At 43.7% G+C, this 15,123-nt stretch overlaps 1 long non-coding RNA gene across 2 annotated transcripts in view; it reads right to left on the minus strand.

The window, feature by feature from the left end:
- Positions 1 to 15,123, minus strand: part of LOC128346544 (uncharacterized) — a 78,025-nt gene that overhangs the window by 14,156 nt on the left and 48,746 nt on the right. For both annotated transcript variants that reach the window (XR_008317040.1, XR_008317039.1), the window contains one exon: positions 9,660 to 9,831. This is a non-coding gene — a long non-coding RNA (uncharacterized LOC128346544). The remainder of the gene's footprint in view (positions 1 to 9,659; positions 9,832 to 15,123) is intronic.

The following is a 15,123-nucleotide window of genomic DNA, read 5'->3' on the forward strand; positions in this document are numbered from 1 at the left end:
GAGTCCTCTTAAGTAGCCTGCCAGTTAACCCAGGTTTTGGGTGCAAGTGCACCTGAAAACCAGGCAAAGTGATTGTGTATGTGCCACAGCTGCTTGTAGCTGTGGTGGACACACTCAAGGGGGTGGGGGTTCCTAATAATGTACCGTGCACTTATTTGGTGCATTATTGGGTCTCTGGGTGCCGCATGGTGGTGCTTCTCTGAGCCCGACCCCTAGAGCAGCAGGGCGAGGTGTGGGTGGCCCACAGGAGAGCAGCCACTCATCTGGGTGGGTGATCCACCCACCCAGGGAACCGCTTCTGATCGTCCTCGGGGAAGGTAAGTAAAACCTTCCTTCCCCTCAGAAAGCCTGCTAGCTCTTTACACAGATCGTGTGAAGAGCTTCTGTGATTGTATTGCCTGACACTTTGCTGTAAAGTTTCCGTGTGGTGGATGGGGCAGCACTTGCTACCTTTGGCGTTATCCCTGAAGCAAAAGCAAGATCTTAACATTTCAGAAACAATCCAGACTAGATTGGAATGAAAGCCAGTTTTTCTGGCAGTGAGGGAAACATCTTGTAGCCCTATTCTGTGAGTGATAATAATATTGCCCTTCTCCATGCCTCCCCATGTTGCCTAGTACAGCAAGCAATATAGCCACCCACAGACACACAAGGGTGACAATCTGTGGAAGAGACCGTTCCATTGGCAGCAAATGACAACACTGGAATGTATTTGTTTTTGCTGGCTTCTCCTTAAAATATTGTGGCTCTAAGTGTGAAGTCAGAGACTTGGAACAGAAGACTAGGAAATATATAAGTATCAATGCATGAGATGTGAAGCCATTCAGAGATGTCTTGTTGCTCAGCTCTTAGCAGGAAAGGAGGTTGTGTGTGTGGAGGTTACTCAGAAGAAAGAAATGTACATGATTAAGATTTCATGTCAGCAAAATTATTTGTTGGTAGCTTCTCTGCTCACCTTTGGATAATATGATTTAAAGAAGCCAATCAATTTACTAGCTGGGGAAGCAACTCCCATAAAACTTGCATGTCTAGGAGTAGATTTAAATTATATTTTTATTTATATTTACCACCTTCACAATCATCAATTATAATCCATTTAAAATAAGCTAATACTCTTAAAACAGTGATACATATACTGGTAACCTCCAGGCTTGACTACTGTAATGCACTCTACGTGAGGCTGCCTTTGTACGTAGACCAGAAACTACAGTTGGTGCAGAATGCAGCTGCCAGACTGGTCTCCAGGATAAACAGAAGAGTCCATATAACACTGATTTTAAAAGAACTGCACTGGCTGTCGATATGTTGCTGGTTATTTCCTATAAAGCCCTTATGGCTTGGGTCCAGGGTCCTTAAGAGAGCGTCTCCTTTGTCATAAACCCTCTCACCTATTAAGATCATCTGGGGAGGTACAGTTACAGCTATCACAGGCTTGTTTGGTGGTGGCTACTCCGGACCGGGACTTCTCTGTGGCTGCCCTGTGGCTCTGGAATGCACTCCCTGTTAAAATCAGGGAGTTTCTTCCTCTCTGGCTGTTTTTAAAAAGACCCATAAGACATACCTTTTTTTCAGGCTTTTAATTAATGTTATATCATGATGGTTTTAATCCTATTTGTATGTTGCATTTTAACTTATATATACCGCCTAGGGATGCACATGTCAGGCAGTATGATTGATAAACAAACAAACAAAAAGAAAACAAAGGTCCTCAAACCTCTAATCCAGCCTTCTAAATTCCACCTTTCAAAAAGATCTTACCACATGTCCTAAAAATGTTGTGGTAGGCCTCAAGAGTGGGTGAATTTCACATTCGTAGGACAGCCAGAAAATCTTACCAGGAAGGTCAGAGGTAGCCAACTTTGGAACTTTGGCTGTTGGTGAACTGCTACTTCCATGACCCCCAGTCACCCCCAAATAAAATTATTTAAATTTGATTTATTTAAATAAATAAAAAATAATTTCTTTGCCTACTCCTTGCCCAGGTGCTTCCAGCCATCCTGGCTTGGTGCACCAATGGAATTGTGAAGAAGATATCTTTGCTTGACCACAAAGACGGACTGCTCATGCTTCAGAAAGAACTCCTGCGGGAATGTGCCTGACCACCTCCCTGATGTCATTTCCTTACCAAGTGAAGACTTCAAAAACAAACAAACAAAAAACACCAGGAAGGCACCTCAATGATTCTAAGTATTATCTTATTTAAATATATTCATCTTATTTTAACTCTGCTTCTGCTGTTATGGTCCTTTAAATTTTGCTGAGTGATGGATTTGAGGGTTGAAGTTTTATGGATCACTGCTTAGTGTTTCAAGGGTGTTTAAGTGTTTAAATATTTTATTATGGATGCTATAGTAGTTAGTGTTCAGCACTTTGGGTACCATTGTGCAGAGCATGGACTTAAATGTTCTAGAAATAAATTAAGCAAATAAGTATTTTTATAGGATCGTTGTGGGCAGGTGCTGCTTTTTGGCACTTAAATTGTCCAAACCTTATGCTTTATGCTCCTCCCTCTCATTAACTGTTTAATAATTGCCGCCTATCTACACAATAAAAGTGCTTATAAAAAGTTGGTCACAATCCAACAGAGAGTTAATTACACTGAACTCTGAGTTGGATTGTGGCGGTAGTCAGTGGCTGGCATCCTGACTAATGAAGTGTATGTGCTTCGAGGTACTGCGAGGACACTCCAGGAGCCCTCATGTAACTCTTCGTGAGGGCTCCTAATGTGTTCCTGCAGTCCATTCCAGTATGTGTACTTCTTTAGCCAGTTGCAAATGAAGAGACAAAAGTCCCACGGTGCTGTAAACTTGCTTATTTTAACAGGATTACATTGGATAATATCTAAGTGCAGCACAAGGATTACAGTTTTCACAGCAGGTCATTTTAATATTATTGTTAAGAGTTTTAAGATGATATATTTGAACATTTTTAATGTTATATGTCCTAGTTTGCCTCTGAAGTCGTCTTTGGCCAAACGCGCTGGGCTCAAATAAACAAGTTTACAGCACTGTGGGACTTTTGTCTCTTCATTTGCAACTGTATTTGGTGCTTCTCTTTTTTCTTCATCTACTTCTTTCGCCAGCCACCTAACAGCGCAGCGGGGAAAAGACTTGATTAGCAAGCCAGAGGTTGCTGGTTTGAACCCCAACTGGTATGTTTCCCAGACTATGGGGAACACTTATGCCGGGCAGCAGCGATATAGGAAGATGCTGAAAAGCATCATCTCATACTGCACAGGAGGAGGCAATGGTAAACCCCTCCTGTAGTCTACCAAAAACAACCACAGGGCTCTATGGTCGCCAGGAGTTGACACCGACTCAATGGCACACTTTACTTTATTTCTTTAGCCAAGGTGTCAGCTAGCAATAACGACTTGCATTCTTAAAGAAACATGCCTACAGACCCAATCTACACAATGAGTTGGTGATTAGCTATCTAGTGATCTGCTTTTTGCATTTGTCTCACATTGGCAAGTACTGTGTGCATTTGCATGGAAAGAAAACTCTCCCCTTGTTCTGCTGCACCAAGTTATTGAACAATAACTACCTTCACCTTTGCTCATTATAATGGTTTTCCATCAGCTTGGTTGGAGGGGAGCTATAAAAAGACACCCTATCATCTGCACAAGTGTTCCTGTAGATCAGACAAAATTGATACGTCAAGTGTTTCTAGAGTGTGCCCATGTGGATCTGGCCATACTGAAACAACTGCTCATGTCCTGTTGTATTGCGATTACTATAGAGATGTAAGATGTAAATTAATAGCCCCACTTTTGAATAATTTCCCTGGTCATCAAGATGAATTTTATTTAAATTATTTGCTTACCAATCCAAACTTTGATGTTGTATATACGGTGGCTAAATTTTGCTATATAATATGTCAAATGCAGACTCACATGGTGTAATGAATTTTTATTGCTGTTTTTATTTGTTTTTATTTTATTGTACTGGTCTATGACCGAAATAAATAAATTGATTGATAATTTGGCTCATATTTTACTTCATTGTAAATTTTACAGCACTCTACGTAGCAAATTGATTTTACCTCTTTTAGAGAACCTTCAGGGAAGACCAATGGATTTTTATGTAACCGATCTTCTTGCAGATAAGACTGTATTTGTTACTTCTTATGTCACTAGATTTTGTGCCATTGCATACAAGATTCATCAAGCAATGGCAAAGCAGCCCCCCACAACCACACAATCAGTTAGGTAAGGATGTCCCTGATGGGTAAACTTCCTCTGTCTAAATGCAACTGTGATATCCGGCAGACTGTACCAACTGCACTGAATGTCAACTTTGTATATAATGCTGAAATCTGGTCAAGTACTGTAATAAATGTATTGTATTGTATTGTACTGGTACTGGACAACCAGCAGGAAGGTGGATGGACTCGATTACAACAACAATGATTGCACCACTGAGAGACCATAAAGGCCAAGCTGAAGACAGATTATCCTGGAGAGAATCTATCTATGTGGTTGCTAAGAGTTGAAACCGACTTGATGGCACTCACTCACTCACTCACTTGTATTGTTGATGCATACAGGGCTGTGACATTTGATTTAAAAACTTTTAACTAGAACAGTGATTCCAGTTAATCAGGCAGCACATTTAAAATTATTATTATCCTCTCACATAGGATCCTCTTCTAGGATAACACCTGCTATAATACATTTGTGTCATCTTAAAAAAAAAAAAAATGTTGGTTGGTTGGTCTGAAAAAAATTCTTCTTCCAGAACTATCATTTTTGCCCACGTACAAATTACTATGATGAATGAATTGACTGATCAGCTAAAACTGATATAATAAGAGTATGGTTTCTTTAGTTGTGTGATGTTACATTTAGCCAGCATAGCATAGTGGTTAGAGTGTTGGACTAGGACCTGGAAGACCTGTGTTTGAATCCCCATTCGACCATGAAACTCACTGGGTGACTCTGATACAGTCATGTATCTCTCAGCCTAACCTACCTCACAGGGTTGTTGTGAGGATAAACATAACCATGTACACTGTTCTGAGCTCCTCGGAGGCAAAGCAGGATATACATGTTAAAATAAAATAAATAAATAAAAAACAGACCAAATACTGTTTTAAAGATAGCCCCAAACTTTGTAAGAAAAACCCCACAACTTGAAATCTATCCACATTGTACCACTGAAGTTAGAATATTTGTCAGAAGCTAGTAAGTCAAATTATTGTTCTATGTTTACTATTTATTCTTTGCATATTACTAGGGAAAATGTAGATTCTAGAACACCTAATACCAGACACTTTCTCAGTTTCATAGGCTGGAGTTTAAACAAACTCTACAGACTGTGTGTGGGTAAGGGGGAAGAAGTGTCAGTTACTGCATAGAGGTCCATCAAGATATATTAATTTAGAGAATCAGAAGAACCCACCTTCTATTAGAAAGTGGCACATCTTAGGTAAGTAGTAGAACAGATGGACAATTTGTCATAGTAGTAAGAAAGAGTAGTAAAACAGACGGACAATGTGTCAGCTACGCATGATAGTGCATATCTAACTAATGAACTGTGTGATCCCAAACAAATGTTCTTAGAACTATTTGCATGGGATCACACACTTTGTTAACTGCAAAAGCCAGTATAGAAACAGTCTGTGGATCAACAACTCAGTCCATCCATCGAGCTAGACTGTCCATGTCTGACAACTTATGATCCAGATGAGTCTTCTCTGCTTTTCATATCTGGGCAGTACAGAGTAGGGGTGTGCAAAAAGGTTCAGAACCTGGCCAGTTCAACTTTGAGCCGGTTCAGTTCAACAGCTGGGGTCAAGCCGAATCACCCCCAGTTCGGCTCAACCCCGGATCGAGCCTCCCCCGGCCATTTGGGGGGTTCGCAGACCAAAAGGTTTTTATAGATAGATAGATAGATAGATAGATAGATAGATAGATAGATAGATAGATAGATAGATAGATTTTTTTCTCCCAACTTACACCCTCCGGAGGGCTTCTCCAAGGCAGTGGGGGGTCCGCGGAGGTTCCCTCTCCCCCCACCAGCCTCTGTTGTTGCAGGCATCACCTGGTTTGGGCAGTCTTCGGCACTTTCCAGGCCTTTCCCCCAGTGCGGTGGCCATTTTGAAGGAGTATTTTGAGGGGAGGGGTATTTTTGGAGGCTTGCTGCTGGGAGCTGCATGGCTCCTGTTGCAGCACATGGCTGGGAGAAACCGGGCTAGGCTCCCTTAGCCCGATTTCTCCTGGTCGTTGGAATAGCCTCTCAGTGTCATATGGTCAGAATAACAGCTCCCTATCAACAATTTGAAGCATCTAAGTAGCCTAGAAGTATCCAGATCCTCTCTTATAGAAGGGGGGGTTGGCTTTGAAGGAATTGAGTGGGGCGTACCTGCCCATTCCTAAGCCAGGGTGTGTTGCCCAGTAGGGTGACGGGTAAGACTTCAGAGTTCTGACCTGCTTCTATTGGCCCGCACTGTTCTCTAAGGGTGATTAATCACCTGGTGTTCCAGTCTGCCATGCCTGTGTAATAGTTAATAAAGTTGTGGCCCTTTTCATCCATATTAAGTCTGCGTGTCTTCTTGAGCTGGGGTTTGGGGACAATGTTTAATTCTTGTTTTAAAATGTTTTAAAATTGTTAATTGCTGTGTTATTGTTTTTAATTTGTTTTAGCTTTTCATTGTTTTACAAGTTTGTTTTAATTGTAAACCACCTTGAGCCATTTTTGGAAGGGCGGTATATAAATCAAATAAATAAATAAATAAATAAATAAATAAATAATTTGGCCACCATGTTCTGAATCAATTGAAATTTTCAAACTGTCTTCAAGTGAATACACATGCACAACTATACCACTACTCTAACCAGGACGATACAAGATGTGGGTCACTGTCACAAAAGTTATCACTGTCAATGAGGAGCTACAGCTAGTGTGCTAGCCCAAGCTGGTGAAAGATGCTTCTTCATGCTACAAATGCCACTTGAGCTTCCCAAGAGCCTGATCCAAAACTACCAAGCTGTGAACCTGCTCCTTCAGGGGGAGTGCAATCAGTAGGTTTATTCACATGTTATGTTGTATATAGATTGCTGGTCTGTGTATGCACGTCCAGTTATTCATACATTGTGTTCAACACATGTACAGCAGTAGGGACAATCTGTTCCCTATATTAGAGAAGGCCAGTACCCACATTCACTTTTAAAATGAATGCATGACATTCATTCACACAAAAACATGTACACATGTGTGTGAATATCCCTAGAGAGCACAACTGATGGAAAGGGAGTAGGCAGCCATGAGAGGACAAGTAACTATGGTCTACAAGGCCAATAGGTCACAGGACTATTAAACTCTTCTGGTATATATTTGTATTCCACATTTTGTCAATCATATACTATTGTCGTCCATCAAATAGGTAGCAAGAAGGCAACATATATCCATTCTTATTTGTATATATGCTTCATGCTACAAATACGTTTCCGGGCAAAATACAAAGTGATGGTTATTACCTATAAAGCCGTAAACAGCTTAGGCCCTGGATGTCTTCTTCACCATGAGCCCCACCGCCTGTTAAGATCATCTGGAGAGGTTCGTCCGCGGGTGCTGCCAACTCGTCTGGCGGCTACTGGGGAACGGGCCTTGTCCGTTGCTGCCCCTGGACTTTGGAATGCGCTCCCTGTTGAGATAAGAGCCTCCCCATCTCTGGCAACTTTTTAAAAGGCACTGAAGATGCATTTATTCACCCTGGCTTTTAATTAGATCTATGGTTCTACTGGGGTTTTAAATGTTTTAAAATTGTTAATGTTTTAAATGATTTTAATTGTTAAGTGATTTGATGTTTTAAATGATTTTAATTGTAAACCGCCCAGAGAAGCAAGTTTTGGGCAGTATAGAAATGTAATAAATAAATAAGTAAGTAAGTAAGTAAGTAAGTATTTGACATTTTCATGACAAATACTCTTCACATTTCAAACCTCTGAGAAGACACACACACATACACACACGTCTTTGCATTTTACCTACTACAAATATGTCTATTTTTATACTCATAATGTAGACTCTCTGCTGAGTTTCATCCCACCTAGGATTGACACTTTGCAATCTTGGACCATAAATGTTTAAGATCTCTTGTTTTGCAAAAATATAGTATTTCACCCATTACATATTTCCATAACACGTCAGCCTACCATTATTAGCCATAACAGACCTAGAAGTAATTACACCAGAAGAGTTTCTAACAGTCCTGTGATCTATTGGCCTTGTAGACCAGCGTTACTTGTCCTCTCATGGCTGGCCACTCCCTTTTCACCAACTGTGTACCACCCCACGTATCTTTACTTTATCCTTGGCTTCTCCTTTTATCAACTCTATGTCTCTATTATTTACTAGATCCTCAGGCTCTTTTGTTTCAGTACCTATTTTGTCTCATTTCATTTTGCCTCCCTGTCTCTTGGATATCCTCTTAAGGACTCATCACTCTCCCTCTACCATATCCAACAGTATACATCATACAGCTGTACACCTGAGCAGCCCTACCTGGGTAGGGATGCTCATGTGGAGTGCCAGGACCAGTCCTGATCCCGGTGCTTTTCACTGGGGTAACCAGGGTTTTCATTTGTACCCAGGTTTATCGTGAGGTAGAAGGGTGCGAGCACACCCTTCTACCCCACTCCCTAGTTGTATGAATGTTCGGGCTGCCTGCAGCCCAAGTCAGGTGTCAGGTGGCAAGAGCACCCAGAAGCAGGGAAGTTCCCCAATGCACCACAATCCTCATGCAGTGCACTGTGGGATGTGGGAGGCTGCCGCCTGCTTTCCCTCCACCCCCTCCTTGCTTGTTAATCAGCCATGCGCCAGTCATGTGGGCAGGCATTGCAAGTGATCTCAGAGTGGCAAGGATCGTGTGGGGGGAGGCCGGTTGTGTCCTGCTGCCTGTTCCCACCTGCCCTACCCAGAAAGGTCATGAGAATGGCGTTCATTTCTCGTCTAAAGCATGGCGAGCTTTCTTCAGAGCCCCTTCTTGCATTGGCCCTTTCATGTATCAGGTTCCTAATCTGTTTTGCTCTTTTCTTCAAATGCTCTTCTCTTAGCTTCCTTCCATTTTCCTGCTCCTCAAACTATTGCCGACTCTGTACCATTCCTTCAGCCACCAGGCCTCTCACTATCTCTTACCTTCTTTACATACTAGGATCAACTAAGGATTCAGGCTGCCTCACAAAGCTCTTTTTAAAAAAACCATCTAGGTCCTGTAAAAGTTTTAATTCCACCCAGATACACAACATTCCCTTCCCACAAGCATTCCTGCAGCTTTGTTCCCTAGTGTCACAGAAAAGCCATCTACCCTGAAAATCCAGAATGAATCGAGGTTGATGTTGATGTTGTAGCAGTATGTCGGTAACACAGAGAGGCACTGAATGAGTGTGTTGAGTCACAGGTAGAGCTCATTAGTCTCCAACAGGTGCAACATGTCAGGAATCAGAGAAGGAAGAGAAAGTTAAACAACTGCTTCTTCAGGCTTGTGAGGGCAGGTGGGGATAACAAAAGGGGAAAAACCTTGGCTGCTGTCAAGGATTATATTAGTGTGCTGCTATTGTTTGGAATTTATCTTTTGTGATCTCTATGTTGGTTGGGCAGGCAGCTTTATTTAAAGGTTCTGACTCATAAGAATGAATGAATATCTCGAACTCATACCTGAGCAGCCAATCGGTGTCAGAGACTTCAGTGTCACAAGCACAATACAATAAATACTTTCCCTCTGACCCTCTGTTATTTGTTGTTGTTGTTGTTTCACAGGCCTGCACAATTTGAAATCCAGCAAATCAAAGGCAGCCAACTTATCAATCGCCTTCTATTTCTTCAGTTTCTAGAAGGCACAAAAAGAGGAGGTTTATCAAGCCTCAGATGCCGACCATACATGAGCACATACATGATTCAAGCCAGTGGGTCAGAAGATCTGCCAGTTTGATTTAATATCCTAAAGACACTTGAAGTTACATACTGTGCTTTCTTATGTTATGCACATTTCCTCTAGAAACAAAGCACTACATGGCTTCTGCTGGAGCTGACTTCGTGAGGTGTGTATGCTGTATCTGTGGGGACAGAATGACATGCGTGTTTTTCACATTGTGGGTAGGGATGTGCACGGAACCACAGAAGCGTGGTCCGACACTAAGGGGAGTGTGTCTTTAAGGGGGGGTAGTACTTACCCCCCCGCCGCCGCTCTTCCCCCTCCGGTGCTGGTGTTTCTAAAAATGTTCTTGGGGCGGCAGAGTTCATCCCTGCCGCCCCTGCCCCCGTCGTTGTCTGAAAAGCGTAAAACTAGAAAGAGCGGGTGGCGCGCATGCGTCCTTCGTGGCATGTGCGCTCGTCTTCGCCGCTGGCGTGTGCATGCCACATATATCATGTGGCACACGTGCGCCAGCAGCGGAGACGAGTGTGCGCACTGCGAAGGGTGCATGCACGCCGCCAGCTCTCTCTAGTTTTATGCTTTTCAGACAATGACGGGGGCAGGGGCGGCAGGGAGGAACTCTGCCGCCCCATGCCGAACCGCTGGAATTCCGGACTGATCCGGAGGCCTTTTCTATGGCCCCGGACCGGATCCGTGCACACCACTAATTGTGGGCAGATGGATATATTGTGGTCAGTGTCACATGTTTGCTGAGAGCACAGTTAATGGCCATTGGCTCCATTTTGCACTGCCCTTGGCTGGCCTAGATTGAGACACTTTTTATGTTATTTTGGAAATGCAGAAGGATTACACTCTGGTCTGAAAGGTAGAGGACGCTTCACATGACTGCTGGAAAGTAAGTTGGCAGGAGCCACCAGTTCCCACTGAGCATGTGCTCCCAGCATGATCTGGTACTTGTGCCCCTTTCTGCGTTGTCCGGACCCACCAAGGTCGGGTTGACAAGTCATACTTCCCTATTCTAGCTGACTTCAAATGTGGATTATGAATATTGAATTCCCAGATGGAAGTATGGCTTATCAACCGATAAGTATGGCTTATCAAACTGCCATTTGGTTTGGTTGACAAAGAAAGGGGCAGAAGTACTGGCAAGTGCCAGGAATGTCCACTTGCCAGGAACCAGCAGTTCCTGCCAACTTATTTTCGGGCATGTGTCTGAAGCCACCCTATTAAATCTTTAATACAACTAGAATGTACATGTTTATATATTATCTGAAAGGTATTTAAAATTTAAATACAGCTAGAATAAACTAGGGGTGTGCAGAACGTTCCGAGGTCGGAACGTTCTGCCTCAAAATGGACTGGTCTGGGGGTTCCGAGCTCAGAACAGAACACCCCTAAAAGTGGAGGCCTGTTCCGAGCTTGGAACGGAACAACCCACTCAGAGGAGGAATGTTCCAAACCTGTCCAAGCGCCATTTTGGAATGCAAAATGGTGCTTGGAACAGGGTTGGTCCATTCCAACAGAAGATTTTGTGCATTTTGCTTTCCATTGCGAACTCAGAACGGAATGCAAAATGTGTTTTATACACACCCCTAGGATATACCCATTTATTTATGAGGGCCTCTTCACATGCATATATAAGGTATTTTAACTATATACCTAAAAGCAGAGTGTGGATGGAAAGAAGAGGTGCTTTAAAGCATGTGTACTAAACGGGTACATTTGTCAGAGTGCTAGGATTGGTTGTGGCTTCCTGTTGAGTGAGTATACATTTGGTGGCAAGAACAGGTTTGCTGCTGTGTAATGTGTGGAGAAGAGCCATGCACACAAAAGCTCCAGAATAGGGATGTGCATGTACTGCCTCGGGCAGCCACAGGTGGGGCGGGGATCAGGTAAGTGCTGCAGCCGCATGAAACCTTTTGGACAGCGAGCTCCATACCCGGGATAGCGGTGGGGCAGCAGAGGAACAGGTAAGGACTTGCTTACCTGATTTTTAAAGGAACTGATCTCTGCCCTGCTGAGCTGGTTTGGATGCAGGCACCTGAGCTAGTTTGACACTCCCTTAAGGAGGCGCCAAACTGGTTTGGGCACATCCCTGCCCCAGAAGCCAGAAATTTGTGCTGTTGGATAATATGCAAAAATATACTGATATGTATTTTGTAATATGTAATATGAGAGCCAGCATAGTGTAGTGGTTAGAGCAGTGTTTCTCAACCACCGGTCCCTGGACCGCTGCTGGTCCCCAAAGGGTTGAGTGCCGGTCCCTGACTGGGAGTCAACCCCCCCCCCAACTGAAATCAAGGCACTCACTTCCTCAATTTTGCACATGGCACGGAAGAGGAAGAGTATCACGGAGGCATGGGACCCTTCTTGTGCCTTGCCTCCACGTGCTGCTGAGATCTTCCTACAGCTATCATATTCCCTATCTTTACAGCTTCAAACTGTATGCGATGCGGGGGCATGGAGGAAAAAGTATGGCAGTGGGCGCCACTTGAAGGGCTGCTGGTTCTTGCATGCTCATTGTTTGCAGCCAAAGGTTGGTTGATTGAAACCCAGCTGCCTGTTGTGATCGAGGCGCCTTGAGCGGGAACGCTGTTTCCCTCTTGCACCAGTGGGGCTTGCTTGTATGTTGTTTTCATTGGCCCCATGTAGCTTTTGAATTTTTCTAATGGCCCAACATCCCCTCTCCACTGAGTAATCACAAGCACCTCCACTCCAGACATACTGGAGACAAATTTGTTCACCCAGGCTTTTAGATTCAGGGGTTCTCAACCTTGGGTACCCAGACGTTGGTGGACTTCTACTCCCATAATCCCCAGCCATAATGGCCAAATGCCATTGTTGCTGGGGGTTATGGGAGTTTAACTGAGGGACCCAAGGTTAAGAACCCCTAATATTCCATGTTTGCAAAAGATTCCAAATTTAATTATTTTAATGCTTATATTATTTTCATTCTAAACTGCCCAGAGATGCAAGTTTTGGGCAGTATAGAAGTCTGATAGATAGACAGACAGACAGATAGATAGATAGAAAGATAGATAGATAGATAGATAGATAGATAGATAGATAGATAGATAGATAGATAGATAGACAGACTTGAAACCCCTTTACTAACTGCTGGTCCGGGAAACTGGACATGAAGAATGTAGCGGTCCTTGAAACTCTGCACGAAGAATTTAGCGGTCCTTGACTCCAAAAAGTTTGAGAAACACTGGGTTAGAGTGTTAGAGTAGGACTGAGAAGACCTGAGTTCAAATCTGCAGCCATAAGAACATAAGAACAGCCCTGCTGGATCAGGCCCAAGGCCCATCTAGTCCAGCATCCTGTTTCACACAGTGGCCCACCAGATGCCGCCGGAAGCCACAGGCAGGAGTTGAGGGCATGCCCTCCCTCCTGCTGTCACTCCCCTCCAACTGGTACTCAGAGGCATCCTGCCTTTGAGGCTGGAGGTGGCCCATAGCCCACCTCCACCATGTCTCCCCACCGTCGTCTTTGGCCCACTCCCCACATCTACCTGTCTCCCCCAGGTGTTGTAGTCTTGCCTCATAAGAAAGGTGCTCCAGGCCTCTGATCATCTTGGTTGCCCTCTTCTGCACCTTTTCCAGTTCTACAATGTCCTTTTTTAGATGTGGTGATCAGAATTGTATGCAGTACTCCAAGTGTGGTCGCACCATAGTTTTGTATAAGGGCATTATAATATTAGCCATTTTATTTTCAATCCCCTTCCTTATGATCCCTAGCATGGAATTGGCCTTTTTCACAGCTGCCGCACATTGATTCGACACTTTCAACGAGATGTCCACCACGACCCCAAGATCCCTCTCCTGGTCAGTCACCGACAGCTCAGATCCCATCAGTGTACACTTGAAGTTGGGGTTTTTCGTCCCAATGTGCATCACTTTACACTTGCCAACACTGAACTGCATTTGCCACTTTGTCACCCACTCCCCCAGTTTGATCCCTTTGGAGCTCCTCACAATCCGTTTTGGATTTTGCTACCCGAAAGAGTTTGGTGTCATCTGCAAATTTGGCCACCTCGCTGCTTACCCCTGCTTCTAGATCATTTATGAATAAATTAAAAAGCACCGGTCCCAGCACAGATCCCTGGGGGACCCCACTTCTTACTTCCCTCCATTGTGAAAACTCTCCATTTATACCTACCCTCTGTTTCCTGTCTTTCAATCAGTTAGCAATCCACGCATGTACTTGTCCCCTTATCCCATGACCGCTAAGTTTCCTCAGTCTTTGATGAGGAACTTTGTCAAAAGCTTTTTGGAAGTCCAGGTAGACTATGTCAACTGGATCACCTTCTCACTGAGTGACTCTGGCCCAGTCATGTATCTCTCAGCCTAACCTACCTTGTGAGGATAAACATAACCATGTCTGGGCTCCTTGGAGGAAGAGTGGGATATAAATGTTAGGGAGAGAGAGAGTGCACGCGCGCGCCAATAAAAGCCCAAAATATATTGATGAGACCTCCTACAGAAGGAAGGTTGGATTTCCCAAAAATAGCACTGTATTATGCTTCCCAGCAGCAATTCCTGGCCCAGTGGGTCACTGGAGGTCTATGTATCCCAAGGAGGGAATCTGAGCAATTCTTTTCTAAAATTTCTTTGGAAGTGTATAGGAACAGAAGTGCCTAGAAGTGAACAGAAGTTAAGGTGAGTGGATTCCCCCCCACCTGCAGTCTCTCATTATGAAGTATGTTAATTTTGTTCGTAATGGAATCAAGATAAATTGTCCTACCACAGGAAATCTGTCATGGCAAATCTTCCTTGTCAGGCAAGGCAGAAGCTGACCAAATTTCAAAATGTTTTTTCTCATGCCAACATATGTTCTAGATAAAATAACCGCATTGTCAGCATAAAGCAGGACTGTGACAGATTTACTGGCTAGTTTAGGAGAGTGGAAATCTGGGTTACCCATGCATTCAATTAGACAGATTATATAGAGATTGAAAAGAAGCTGGGCCAAAATGCACCCCTGTTTTACCCCCTTCTGTGTGGGTACAGACTGGTTCAGATGTCCTTGGACACTGCATCTCACCCTTAGTGATGTGTTCTCATGCAGCATTCAGATAAGGAGAAGCAGCTGGCGATCGATGGAGGAATTGGCAAGTTTACTCTACAAGTGCTCCCTAGAGTCTCTAGCATTTGACACCATCTCTAGGCTAGAGATGGAGTCAAATGCTGCGTTAATGTCAAAAAGGTTGCATACAACAGTGAATACTTTCCAGCCAGATGTTGT

The sequence above is a fragment of the Hemicordylus capensis genome, chromosome 2 (assembly GCF_027244095.1).
Source record: "Hemicordylus capensis ecotype Gifberg chromosome 2, rHemCap1.1.pri, whole genome shotgun sequence".
In the NCBI taxonomy this organism is placed as follows: Eukaryota; Metazoa; Chordata; class Lepidosauria; order Squamata; family Cordylidae; genus Hemicordylus; species Hemicordylus capensis.